The sequence below is a fragment of the Vicia villosa genome, linkage group LG3 (genome assembly GCF_029867415.1).
Source record: "Vicia villosa cultivar HV-30 ecotype Madison, WI linkage group LG3, Vvil1.0, whole genome shotgun sequence".
NCBI lineage: Eukaryota > Viridiplantae > Streptophyta > Magnoliopsida > Fabales > Fabaceae > Vicia > Vicia villosa.
The window spans coordinates 148,718,828-148,731,662 of record NC_081182.1 but is presented as its reverse complement, the minus strand read 5'-3'; the positions used below and the strand labels follow the sequence as shown (position 1 = coordinate 148,731,662).

The 12,835-nt window shown below is 38.5% G+C and overlaps 1 non-coding gene across 1 annotated transcript; it reads right to left on the bottom strand.

Annotated features, from left to right (window-relative positions):
- Positions 1–11,220: 11,220 nt before the first annotated feature.
- LOC131593705 (small nucleolar RNA R71) lies at positions 11,221–11,327 on the bottom strand. The gene has a single exon (XR_009281089.1). It is a non-coding gene; the product is annotated as a small nucleolar RNA R71 (small nucleolar RNA).
- Between the last annotated feature and the right edge of the window lie 1,508 nt (positions 11,328–12,835).

Genomic DNA, 12,835 nt, shown 5'->3' with positions numbered 1-12,835 from the left:
GAAAATTCTCTAAATTTTTGGAAAAATCATGTTTTTATGGAAAAAGATGGGTTTTTTAATGAATGTATGAATGCATGGATGCATGGATGCCACATATTCAAACATGGAAAAGCAAACATGGTAATGCAAACATGGTAACGCAAACATGGTATTGCAAACATGGTATTGCAAACATGGTAATACAAACATGGTACACATAGGTTCAAAGGTCCAGCGTCACGAGCATGAGGTCAAAGAACCAAACATGGGATGGTACTAGGAGTTAATTGTCATACCCTAATTTTTGACCCCCCTGAGATGACATATCTTCAGGATTTTCATCAAGTCAAAGTAAGTACCCAGAGCAGTCTGACATTCAATCGAGGGTGTTCAAAGACAAGAAAACTCAGGCAAAGGATCAATCAATAGGAGGATTAGTCTCTAACACAATCATGAGACTCAAGAGCTTCATTATTTCACCTATGATTGATTAGACACCCAGTCATCTAAGTACAGAATTACTCAGATCAACAAACCAGGGTTTGGAGCCTTATCAAGGACTAAAATCAGGGAACACTTTTGGGAAACCCTAAAAAGCCCTAGGGGACCATTCAAAGACATCAATCATCTTCAAATAACTCATATGACAAGATCCACTGGACATTACACCTCAATTCAAAGTCTACAGTCATCATTGTCCTCTGGTCGACAATTAGGGTTTTTGACCTAATTCCCCAAGATAGTTGACTTTTAATCAGGGCATGGATCTAAAACTCAAGACATGATCCAAGAGTCTCTATTACCTCAATATAATCCCTTTACATCATTCATTTAAGGAGAAGATCTTGTTTCTACACAAAAGTCCAAAATCTCACCTTATTTGGAAAAAGTCAACTGTATGGGATCACCATTGACTTTTGAGATTTTTGGTCAAACCATGACTTTCAAGGATCAATATCATCAATATATGGATATTAAAGTCATTTGACCAAAGAAATTCATCAAGGAGCAAAAAGTCGGGAATTAGGGTTTTTTAAGGCATGGTGAGAACTCAAAATTTCACCTACACAACTCAAAAAACTTCCAACATGAAAGTTGTAGATCTTGCAAAATAAAACAACATCTTACAAAGGAACTTTTTTCAAAAGGTCAATCGTTTAAGAGTTTTGGAAATTTTGGAGTTTTAGGTCATAAACACTTAGAAATTTTTCTAAGTGTTTTAACCTAGTTTTCTTCCAACTTTGGCCTCATTTTTCACAAATTTGCCAAAGGATTCTGAAGAAACTCCAAACTAATGATTTGAAGTAGATGTTTAGGGCTTTCCAAATTGTGTTCAACCTTCTCCAAATTCATTTTGAGCTAAGAGTTATGCTTGTTCAAAGTTGGCCTCATGAAGTGAAATTATAGGTCATGTACAATTTGAAACTTTGCAATTTTGTGCATTTTGCTTCACTAAGTGATGCTACACGACCTCTAATACATCTGAAACCATACCACACATCCAAATTCATCATTGCATAAGGATTAGAGAAGATTCCCAAAAACAAAGGCATGTGATTATGTAATGATTGCATTTTTGAATTTATGGCAAATGATGAATCATCAAGGAATCTTGTTCTAAGCCAATTAGAACTCTCCTCTGAATCAGAAATGTTCCCTTGGATCATACAAGATCAATGGTTGGGGAAGCTAGCCCGAAAATGCATCATTGCATTTAGGATCTTTTCAAATTTTCTTCTTGGCTAAGAAACCAAAACTCTCTCATTAAGCAAGCTCACTCTCTCAATCAGTACTGAACCATTTACCTATAAATAGGGGAGCATACTTCAGTAGAAAAACACACCAAAGCAACTCAATTCCTTGCTTTCTCTTTCTCTTCTCATGCTTATTGTTTTTCAAAGTTCTTTGGCAAGAAGAATCGTTTTCTTCAAACCAGAGCTCATCTTTGGAAAGTAAGCATTCTAACATCTCAAGGGAGGTCATTTGAGGTGATCCAAGCACCTGGATCACTTCTGTAAGTGGAGGAACACCATTGTTGCTCTCACTTTGGAGCAGTTGCAGTTGGAGGTCCATAGTGCAATTCAGAAGGTTTCCAATCAAGCTAAGCATCCAGGCATGTTCCATAGGAGGTAGTGAAGCTGTTCAGATGGCTGCAGCTCATCTGTAACTCAAGAATCATCACCCTCCATGTTCACTTGAAGCTCAAATCGAGGGAGGTCCATAGAACAATTCAGGAGGATTGAGGTTACAACAAGCATTCAGTTAGCATCACTGAACCACAAGGAAGCTTTTGGGATCATTCATACAAGCCCAGGTGCTCTCTATCATCCTCACGACCTCCATTTTCAGAGGTAAGTTTCTGAACTCTACCTCTTTAATTTAAGCACTCTTTGTGATAAAGCTCGATTCTATCTTGTTAAGCATCATCAGAGGATTGAAAACCCTCTATCATCATTCATTTATCTTTCAGTATAGTCATTTAATTTGATTTTCAAAATTTAGGGTTCTTCACGATTTCTGGTAAATTAGTTAGATATAGTTGATATAAATTTATGTTAGTTACATATTTAGAATCATGAGTGAATTTAGAATAAGTTTCATCTTTACATCTTTGCAAATGGTTGAGAAATGAGCAAGTTCATAAATTCAAAATCTGAGAACTTGAGGTTGAAGATGACAATGGTGGTGGCGCGCAAATTTCAAATTCAGGGTTGAGTTTATTTTATTTTGAATGATACCTGTTTCATAAACGACTAAAACGTGATAGCCCAGTGGTAAAGAGTGTTTGTGTGTTGCGCGTGCCCAAGGTCTGGGGTTCGAATCCCCCTCGCCCCAGACCTTTTGATTTTATTTTCTTTTTGCTTCTATACACTTGAATAACATATGAGTTGCAAAGGAGTCAGTTTGCTATCACCATGCGCGCGCTGGCCCAGTGGTTTGGTTTTGGGTGTGTGACTTGGAGGGCGTGAGTTCAATCCCTCTAGGTGACAAAACCTTATTTTTTATCACTTTTCCCATTTGATTTCTTCACAACTTTACACAATTAATTAACCTATCAAATTAAATCATTTTCACTTCATTTTTCACACACTTGTTATTTAATATATCTATTTTATGAATAATCAAAAAAATCATAAAAATATTATTTATTTCATATATTTTTATTAGGTTTAAAATAGTATGTTTTAAGTGTTTTCTTAAATACTTTAAATGCATATATTCATTTTGTTTTAACCTAATTATTTTTATAAATAAAGTTTATGATAAAACCCTAATTATTCAGGTCTTAATTAGGCATAGATCTTTTTTCTTTACCTTAATTAAGTTGACTTTCTGTCAATTTTCAAAACTGTTTTCAATCTCCGAATAAATCGAATAATTAAGGTTTTCAAACAACAAAACCTTATATTATTTCAAATCATTTTCAAAACTAATTTTACACCAGTACTATAAAGTACTGGGCCTCTAATAGAGTGTAAGTCCCAAACACCTTCTCTTCTTAGCTTGTTTTCAAAACTGTATTTTCAAAATCTTCTTTCTGTTTTCAAAACATTCTTCTGGTATTTGAAGGGCATTATTCCCGGTGAAGCTCTTCAGGTACCTATGTGACCTTTGTCCATCTTCACTTCTTCTGTTTTCAAAAACCATTAACTGTTTATCATATATATATTCAACTATTATCCATCAATTGCTGGTAAAGCTTTGTACATACTTCTTCAAAGGCCTCCACTCCATCCAGGTTAGGCTTTACAAGCTTTCAATTTACAGTCTTTATTTAAATTACTGTCAAATATAAACTGTGCATATATATTAGTTTAGAACTACGTTTGAGTATAAACCCTAGGACAGTTTAACTATATATATATATTATAGGAATATGACCTAGGATTGAGAATGTCTTCCTGGTGAAGGCTCTTTCCTAATTAGAGATCTGTAGTTCAAACCCCCAAGATGAATTATTCCCGGTGAAACATCTTGGCAAAAACCTTAGAATCCAAAAATATAGGACACATCCACCCAAAGAGGAATTATTCCCGGTGAAACCTCTTACCCATTTGCTTAGAGCCAAAATAAGTTCAAAACTACATAGTTTTCTCTTGTGCTATAACAAGGACCCTCGATTAGCCTCCTCTTGGGCTTTGTACAAGGACCCACAGGCTTCTTAAAAGCATTTCCAGCTTCCTCTTGAGCTTGTATACAAGGACCCATCAGGTTTCTTATAAACATAGGAACAGGTCTTTAGTCACCTTTTAGCCTACCCTGGTGAGTTTTCTTCCAATTTAAACCAGACTTTTAACAAGCCAAGTTTGTCTCAATTTTGCATTGAGTACACCTTTTGGAATGAGAGACATGGACAGTCTCTGTCACCCTTATCTTCATCAATCTTCCTTAGCAGAGTCTAGGATCCACGTTTGATCATCCTCAGCATGTGTCAGCCTTCATCTTGGGCTTTAAACAAGAAGTCTCCACTAGATAATCTTTCTGCCATTCACCAAAAGAGTCAAAACCCCTGGAAAGGGTTAGCCTCCAAATCAATCCATCATTTCAATAAAAACCCCTGGAAAGGGTTAGCCTCCAAAGTCAATTAATCAAAAAGAGCCACGACCCCTGGAAAGGGTCAGCCTCCAAAAAACATGATAAAGTCAGTATTTTAACAGACAATTTCTCCAGCTGAGTCAAAACCCCTGGAAAGGGTTAGCCTCCAAAATCAGTCTTTCAAAAAATCAAAGATTCATTCTCTTAGGAGATAATCTCCCCAAATAGAGTCTCCCTAAGTAGAGTCAGCCTCAATTCTGGGCTTCGTACAGAACACCAAAAAATCCTTAGTTTAAATACTCCCCAGTAGAGTTATCATTTCAATAAATCAATAAAATCAATCAAAAAGCCTCAAGCTTGGGCCTCATTCAAGCCAGCTAAAGTCAAATCTTTCATATAGTAAATAGACATAGCTTATCTCTATAGAGAGATATTTTTACTACTCTACCACATTCAAACAAACAAACATTTCAATTTCAATTTCATTCAAAGTCTCCCATTTAGGACTCTGAAAGACATGCTCTGGCACATCCCCAGACTTGTACACTTTCCCTAATTTGGATGAGCATCTTTCTTTCATTTTAGAGGCACGATGGCTGTCATACTTGATCAACCAAGTAGACTCCCCTCTTAATGAAACATCATTTTTTTTAGCTTTTCTGTCACTTTTAAATGTTTGTGGTAGAATAGTACAAATACCTCTCTGTAAAGATGATTTCATGTCTCTTTACTGTAAACAGAGATTTAATTCCAAGCTTCAACCTTGAGCTTCAAGCAAGGCACCAAAAACAAGTAATTTCCCTAGTTAGTTCCCCGAACTACATTAAGCTCTGACTTCCGCTAGGGATATGTAGGCATGAGGTTCACAAGGAATCTCAGCGAGCTGATAAAATACCAAAAATAGTCAGTCTGTCTATCTGTCTGTCTTTCTTTAATCAATTCAATTCTCTCTCCTGACACAAAGGAGAAACTTTCCCAATCATTAGCAGCAAACACAATCACAATGACACAGAGAAGGTTCCTGTAGAGTACTACAGATATGTAGGGTGTTTAAACACTTCCCTATGTATAACCGACCCCCCGGACTCCAGAATTTCTAGTCTAGGTGAAATCCCCACACTTAGCAAACTCCTAGGGTTTAGTTGAGATCTTTTTTTCCCTTTCCTACTCGTAGGACCAATAAGAAAGTTCGTGTGATATCGTAGGAAGAACTGAAACAAAATTCATCCCACCACGGGCGCATTCTCCTTCCAAATTTCGCGTGAAGGGTTTAGCGTGCCGTCCTCCCAAGTGAAACGGGGAGGTAAAGAAAACGACACCACAGAAAAAATGGCGACTCTGCTGGGGATATAAGTGTTAAAAACCTTGGTTTTTCATCCAAACCAATGGTTGACCTGTTGCTGGTCCAGCCCCAATGAGGAATTAGGGATGCCAAATTCCCCCTCAAACAAGAGAGGTCCTGCCTAACCTCTGTGTCATATCATGTGATTGTTGCATATATATTTGTTTACTTTGTTTATTCTGTATCGGGAAAGGGCTTGATTCCCCCTTGTGGTGAGAAATCCTATACCCGGATTTGAGTGCAACATAAGATAGGATGGAGGATGTCTTCCCGGTGAAGGCCCTCTAATCTTGGTTTCCAAGTCTACTCTTGGGATTTGCCTGGCTGGTTGTGATTAACTGCGCCACTGCATTCCGAGACTGATTTGTACCAGGAGGACCTAGAAACACATTAACCCCACTTAAAGCCTTTTTTTAGGACGTAGAGCGGTGATTACGGAAGTAATTGTCACGCAGATACTACACTCAGAGAAAACTCTCTTATAGATACCAATCAACGTATCTTTAAGGTTGAGCAAAAACTCTGAGACCCCTAGAACCCGTTCTACAGGTACAAAAATCCTTAACCTTAGTTTACCATTGGGGCGGGGATTGCGTTTGGACTTCATGACCACTATACCCTTCAACGCCATGTTTGTTTAAAACTCTTGTGTGTGCATTCATGCATTCATTAATAAACAACTAAAAACAAAAAGAGTCTTTTTCGAGTCGTTTTTCAAGGAAACTAAATAACGAACGTTTTGAACTTCATAAAAAGAGAGAAACGGAGAAAGGACTTAAGGATCTATACCATGGATTACGGAAGAAAGAGAGCTAGGAAATACACCTTCAAGATTCCCCAGGTCGAGGAACTGGGAAAGCTCGGAAAACTGGTGGTCAACCCCCAGGCTTTCAAGGAGAAGTATGGAAAACTTCTGCCTTTGCTCAATACCAACATGGTGGTTGGGATCCTTCCCACCTTGGTACAGTTTTACGATCCAACGTATCACTGCTTCACCTTTCCAGATTATCAGCTCATGCCTACGTTAGAGGAGTACTCTCGTCTGATTGGAATACCCGTGTACGCGCAAGATCCGTACTCCGGTTTGGAAAAGAATCCTGACGACATTATCATTGCTGCAACTACTCCTTTGAACGTAGTCGACATCAGAACTCATATGGTGAGTAGAGGAGGAATTCAAGGATTGCCCTCCAAATTCCTGTTTGATCAAGCTCGGTACTTCGTCAGCATCCAAGATATGAGCGCTTTTGAAGAAGTCTTGGCTTTGCTTATCTACGGATTGTTTTTGTTCCCTAACATTAACGATTTCGTCGACATCAATGCAATTAAGATCTTCTTAATTGGAAATCCAGTTCCAACCTTGATTGCGGATGCTTATCACTCTGTGCATTCAAGAAACCTGCAGCGAGGAGGATTAATCACATGCTGCGTACCGTTGTTATACGAATGGTTCGTTTCGCACCTGCCAAAGTCTAGCACTTTCTGGAACATGAGGGATGGCCTTTACTGGTCACAGAAAATCATGTCTCTCACTCATACGGACATTGATTGGTGTAGTCCTGACAACGACGAAACCAAGATCATCTTCAGTTGCGGAAGTTTTCCCAACGTACCCCTTATTGGAACTAAGGGAGGGATCAGTTACAATCCAGCTTTAGCCCGTCGTCAATACGGCTATCCCATGAAAAATATACCAAGTAACATCCAATTGGAGGGTCTGTTCTTCAAGAACATCGATGATCATGACAACATGCTGAAGAAGGAAATTGTCCAAGCCTGGCGTCTTGTTCACACAAAAGGGAGAAGATTGTTAGGAAAACATCTTTGCATCTCCCTGGATCCTTACCTTCAATGGGTACGCGTCAGAGCATTCAAGCTCAGGATGCCATATCAACATCAAGAACCTATTCCCCTAAGGGAACCAATTTACCTTTTCTCCACCGATGTTGAAAAACTGCAAGCGGCATTAAACAAGGTATGCCAAGAAAGGAATGCTTGGAGGAACAAGTATCGAATTGTCAACATGGAAAATGTTGAGATTCAAAACATCCTAAGAAGGAAGGATGAGTTACTTGAAGTTCTCGATCGACAAGTGACACAATCATCACTTTCTCATCATATCCCTCCTGCTTCCTGGATCATCGATCAGCTCACGTCAGAGAACGCTCAGCTTAAGAAACAGAAGAAGATGTTAGAACGTGAAGTCGGCTCATCATCAAAGTTTTAGAGTCCTTTCTCTCAGTTTCTCTGTATTTCCATTTTCAAAGTGTGTAAAAACGGCGTTTTCGCTTAATTAATAAAGTTTGATGTTTCATAACGTAATTATGGTGTTTCCTTGAAAAATAATAACTTAATTGCATATCATGCATCGCTTTAGTCGTACGCACTGACACGAGAATTGTCGCGGATCTAACAGTCACTTTCCTTTCTCCAGAAAGAGAGGAGGAGAAGGAGGTGAACCAAGACTTTCAAGCTGTCTCATCCATACAACACTCGTTCAAGTCGCAAGAAAAGAATGGAAGACTTTGAGCAAGAGAATGAAGAACTCAGAGAAGAGATTAATACTCTCAAAGGTACTGTTGAAAGACTCAATAGTATGGTAGAAGCCCTGGTAGTTGCGCAGAATCGACCAACGCCAGAAGAACCACAAAGGACTGTGGTTTCCGAGATTGTTTCTACTCCTATTCCTCAGTATACCATGCCGCCTGATCGACCTTGGGGCATGCCGTATAACTTTACTCCAGAAGGGTACATACCTCCAGCTTCTGAAGCTCCAAAAGTCACCATGGATATGCGTCCACCGGAGGGTTACAAACCTCTGGAATTTGAAGTTCCAAGAGCAACGGCAATGGGTTTCGCACAACAGAATGCTAAGATACCGAGATCTGCTGTCATGGCTTCTCCACAGCCCGTTATGCATACTTTTCCCCCGCAAGGCGGACAAGTATATCATCACGCTCCAAGTGAGGATGCTGGCTGATAACACGATTTTATATCGTATATTTAGCCTAAAATCCATAGATATTTATAGCATTTTCCGTTTATTATGTTAATTTATTATGATATTACGCGTGTATTTGTTTTGTTTCAGGTTTTACACTTCAATTACGTCTATTTGCGAAAAGGAAAGAAAATCGAGCTTAAATGACCAATATTTATGCTTAAAAGACGTAAATTGGGTGCTGAAGTAAAAAGGGAGTGCAATTAGGACCCAAAAGGCCCAAAAGAGCAATCCAGCCCACGAAGGAAAGCAACCCAGGCCACACTAGTAAGCAGAGACGCACGTCTCTGCCACCTCAGCAAAGGGGAGACGCACGTCTCCACCTCCCTAAAGAATCTCCACTTGAGACGCACGTCTCAAGTCAGTCAGCTGCCTCCCTGAAGAATCGGAGACGCACGTCTCCAAGTCCCAGTCAGAAAAAGGTCCCTCAATTCACGGATTCCAACTGCAAATCCCCTCCTATAAATAGGACCTGCTATCTCACTTCAATCTGTCCGATTTCCTGCCAACGAAGTGCTGCCGAAATTGTACCGCGAACCGCTTTTCATTATTCTGTTTTCATTCAACCGTTTATTTTCTCACAACGATTTCTACACTGGAAATTGTTGTGAACTTTTCGTAGATCTAGCCTTACGTTAGATTTGTCGTTTTAATTCCTTGTTTTTATTTTCTGCCATTTAAATTCCGAAGAACGATCCAGCCAAGCTGTGGTGGGAGTTCGAGTACTTCAAGATTCAATTTAATTCAGATTTATTTTAATTCAGGTTTATTATTTACCGCCTTTATTTATATTATTATTGCATGATATATTATATGCCAACTAATATGCCTATTAATATGAACCAAATTTATTTATGCATGTTTAACCATATTAATATGTCTGGCTAAATTACTAAAGGTGTCAGTATGTAACGTAAGTTAACCGTAGGGATCCGAAATAAATTGGCTTAAATTATGTTTTATTAATTATCACTTATTTTTGGTTTATATGTCTAGTTTAATTAGTAAGTCTTAAAACCAATAGAGCGAAAGTTTGAGGGCTTAAGACGGTCAAAGGTTAAAACCAATAGAGCGAAAGTTTGAGGTCTTTAACTGGATAGTAGACATAGGGCATTAGTTTTAAGGATGGCGAAAGCGTATTAAAACTAATTGGGACTTATTTATTTCCAAAAATTGTTTTTACACTCGAGCGGGATGGCGAAAGCGTACGTTAGGGATATTAGCTTGCTCCGAGTCAACAGAGCGAAAGTTTGAGATTAGGAGATTTAAATAGATAACAACCTCATAAAATAGGCATTTTATTAATTACATTGTTTCCAAAAAGCTCTTCTAAAATCTAATGGGATGGCGAAAGCGTACATTAGGATTAGGATAGTAGTCTGACTCAACAGAGCGAAAGTTTGAGACGAGGATTTTTAATCAATTGAATTAGTAAAGATTTTTAATTTGATTATGCAAAAGCCAATGGACCTTCGGATTTCCTGTAGTTAAACGAAATACATACTGATACCTGTCTCTTATTATTATTCTTTATTCTCTCACAATCACTTTCCCTTAGGAACAATCGAAATTTTAGTACTCCTAGCTTTACATAGTAACCTTAGATAACGGTAGATCGATTCATAGTCCCTGTGGATTCGATATCTTTTAAAACTACACGACACGACTGTGCACTTGCAGTTATCAGATTTATAGACACGTAAAGTCGCGATCAAGTTTTTGGCGCCGTTGCCGGGGACTATTTAAGTCGATATCGTAACTCACTGTTACACCGTAGAGACTAGGACAATTCTTCCCTTTCTTTTTGAACGATTGTATGCCAAATACTCGTTCAGAAGGAGGAGACTTAATACAACGAATTAACGAGATCGAACGTTTCATTAACGTCAAACGTCGAGCTCGCAATCTTCCCGAAGTAGCAGAAATTCCGATTAATCAGGAATTGACTCTTACTGATCAAATCAATCAAATTATCCCGAAGTTAGAGATGGCTGCTATTCGTCCTCTTAGAGACTATGCCGCTCCTTCGCGCGCTGAACCGCATTCAAGTATCGCACCACCTGCGATTGAGGCAAACAATTTCGAACTAAAACCTTCGCTGGTCCAAGCTGTTCAACAGAATCAATTCTCTGGAAGCCCTGTAGACGACCCCAATCTCCATTTATCCGTGTTCGTGCAATACGCCGACACTATCAAAGCCAACAACGTTAGTTCCGAAGCTATTCGATTACGCCTTTTTCCTTTCTCCTTGAGAGATAGAGCTAGAGCGTGGCTTCAATCCCTGCCTTCCAATTCCATAACTACGTGGGACGAATTGAAGAGAGTATTCTTAGCGAGATATTTTCCGCCTAGCAAAACTACTATGCTTAGAGGTCAAATCAACGGATTTACCCAGAAAGATAACGAATCACTCTTCGAAGCTTGGGAACGTTACAAGGACATGCTTAGAATATGCCCTCATCATGGACTCGAACCATGGCTGATCATCCATACTTTCTATGGTGGTCTCCTATATAACACTAAAATGACTATAGATGCCGCTGCTGGCGGAGCATTAATGGACAAACCCCATGATGAAGCATACAAACTCATAGAGAACATGGCACAAAACCATTACCAATGGGGTGGAGAACGAGCTGCTCTAGAGAAAGCACAAACCAAAGGAGGAATGTACGAAATAAGTGGTATAGACCGCGTTAACGCTAAAGTAGATGCTTTAACTCAAAAGATCGAGAATTTAACCATCACTCCTTCAGCCACCGCTGCCGCTGTAGCACCTAACTGCGAGATTTGTGGATTGACTGGGCATGTAGTTGCTGAATGCCAACTCTTGACTGGAGTCCCATCTGATCAAGTAAATTACGCTCAAGGAAACCCTTATTCTAACACGTACAACCCTGGATGGAAAAACCACCCGAACTTTTCTTATAAGAACAACAATGCGTTGTACTGATCGCGACTTTACGTGTCTATAAATCTGATAACTGCAAGTGCACAGTCGTGTCGTGTAGTTTTAAAAGATATCGAATCCACAGGGACTATGAATCGATCTACCGTTATCTAAGGTTACTATGTAAAGCTAGGAGTACTAAAATTTTCGATTGTTCCTAAGGGAAAGTGATTGTGAGAAAATAAAGAATAATAATGAAAGACAGGTATCAGTATGTATTTCGTTTAACTAAAGGTAATCCGAAGGTTCATTGGCTTTTACATAATTAAATTAAAAATCTTTACTAATTCCAATTGATTAAAAATCCTCGTCTCAAACTTTCGCTCTGTTGATTTAGACTACTATCCTAATCCTAATGTACGCTTTCGCCATCCCATTAGATTTTAGAAGAGCTTTTTGAAAACAATGTAATTAATAAAATGCCTATTTTACGAGGTTGTTATCTATTTAAATATCCTAATCTCAAACTTTCGCTCTGTTGACTCGGAGCAAGCTAATACCCCTAACGTACGCTTTCGCTATCCCGCTCGAGTGTAAAAACAATTTTTGAAAATAAATAAGTTCCAATTAGTTTTAATACGCTTTCGCCATCCTTAAAACTAATGTCCTATGTCTACTATCCAGTTAAAGGCCTCAAACTTTCGCTCTATTGGTTTTAACCTTTGACCGTCCTAATCCCTCAAACTTTCGCTCTATTGGTTTTAAGACTTACTAATTAAACTAGACATATAAACCAAAAATAAGTGATAATTAATAAAACCTAATCAAGCCAATTTATTTCGGATCCCTACGGTTAACTTACTTTACATACCGATACCTTTAGTATTTTAGCCAGACATATTAATACGGTTAAACATGCATAAATCGGTTTTGTTCATAATAATAAGCATATTAAATGGCATATAATATAGATATATCATGCAATAGTAATATAAATAAAAGCGGTAAATAAAAACCTGAATTAAATAAATGGCAAATAATTCTTCAAGTATCGAACTTCCACCACAGCTTGGCTGGATCGTTCTTC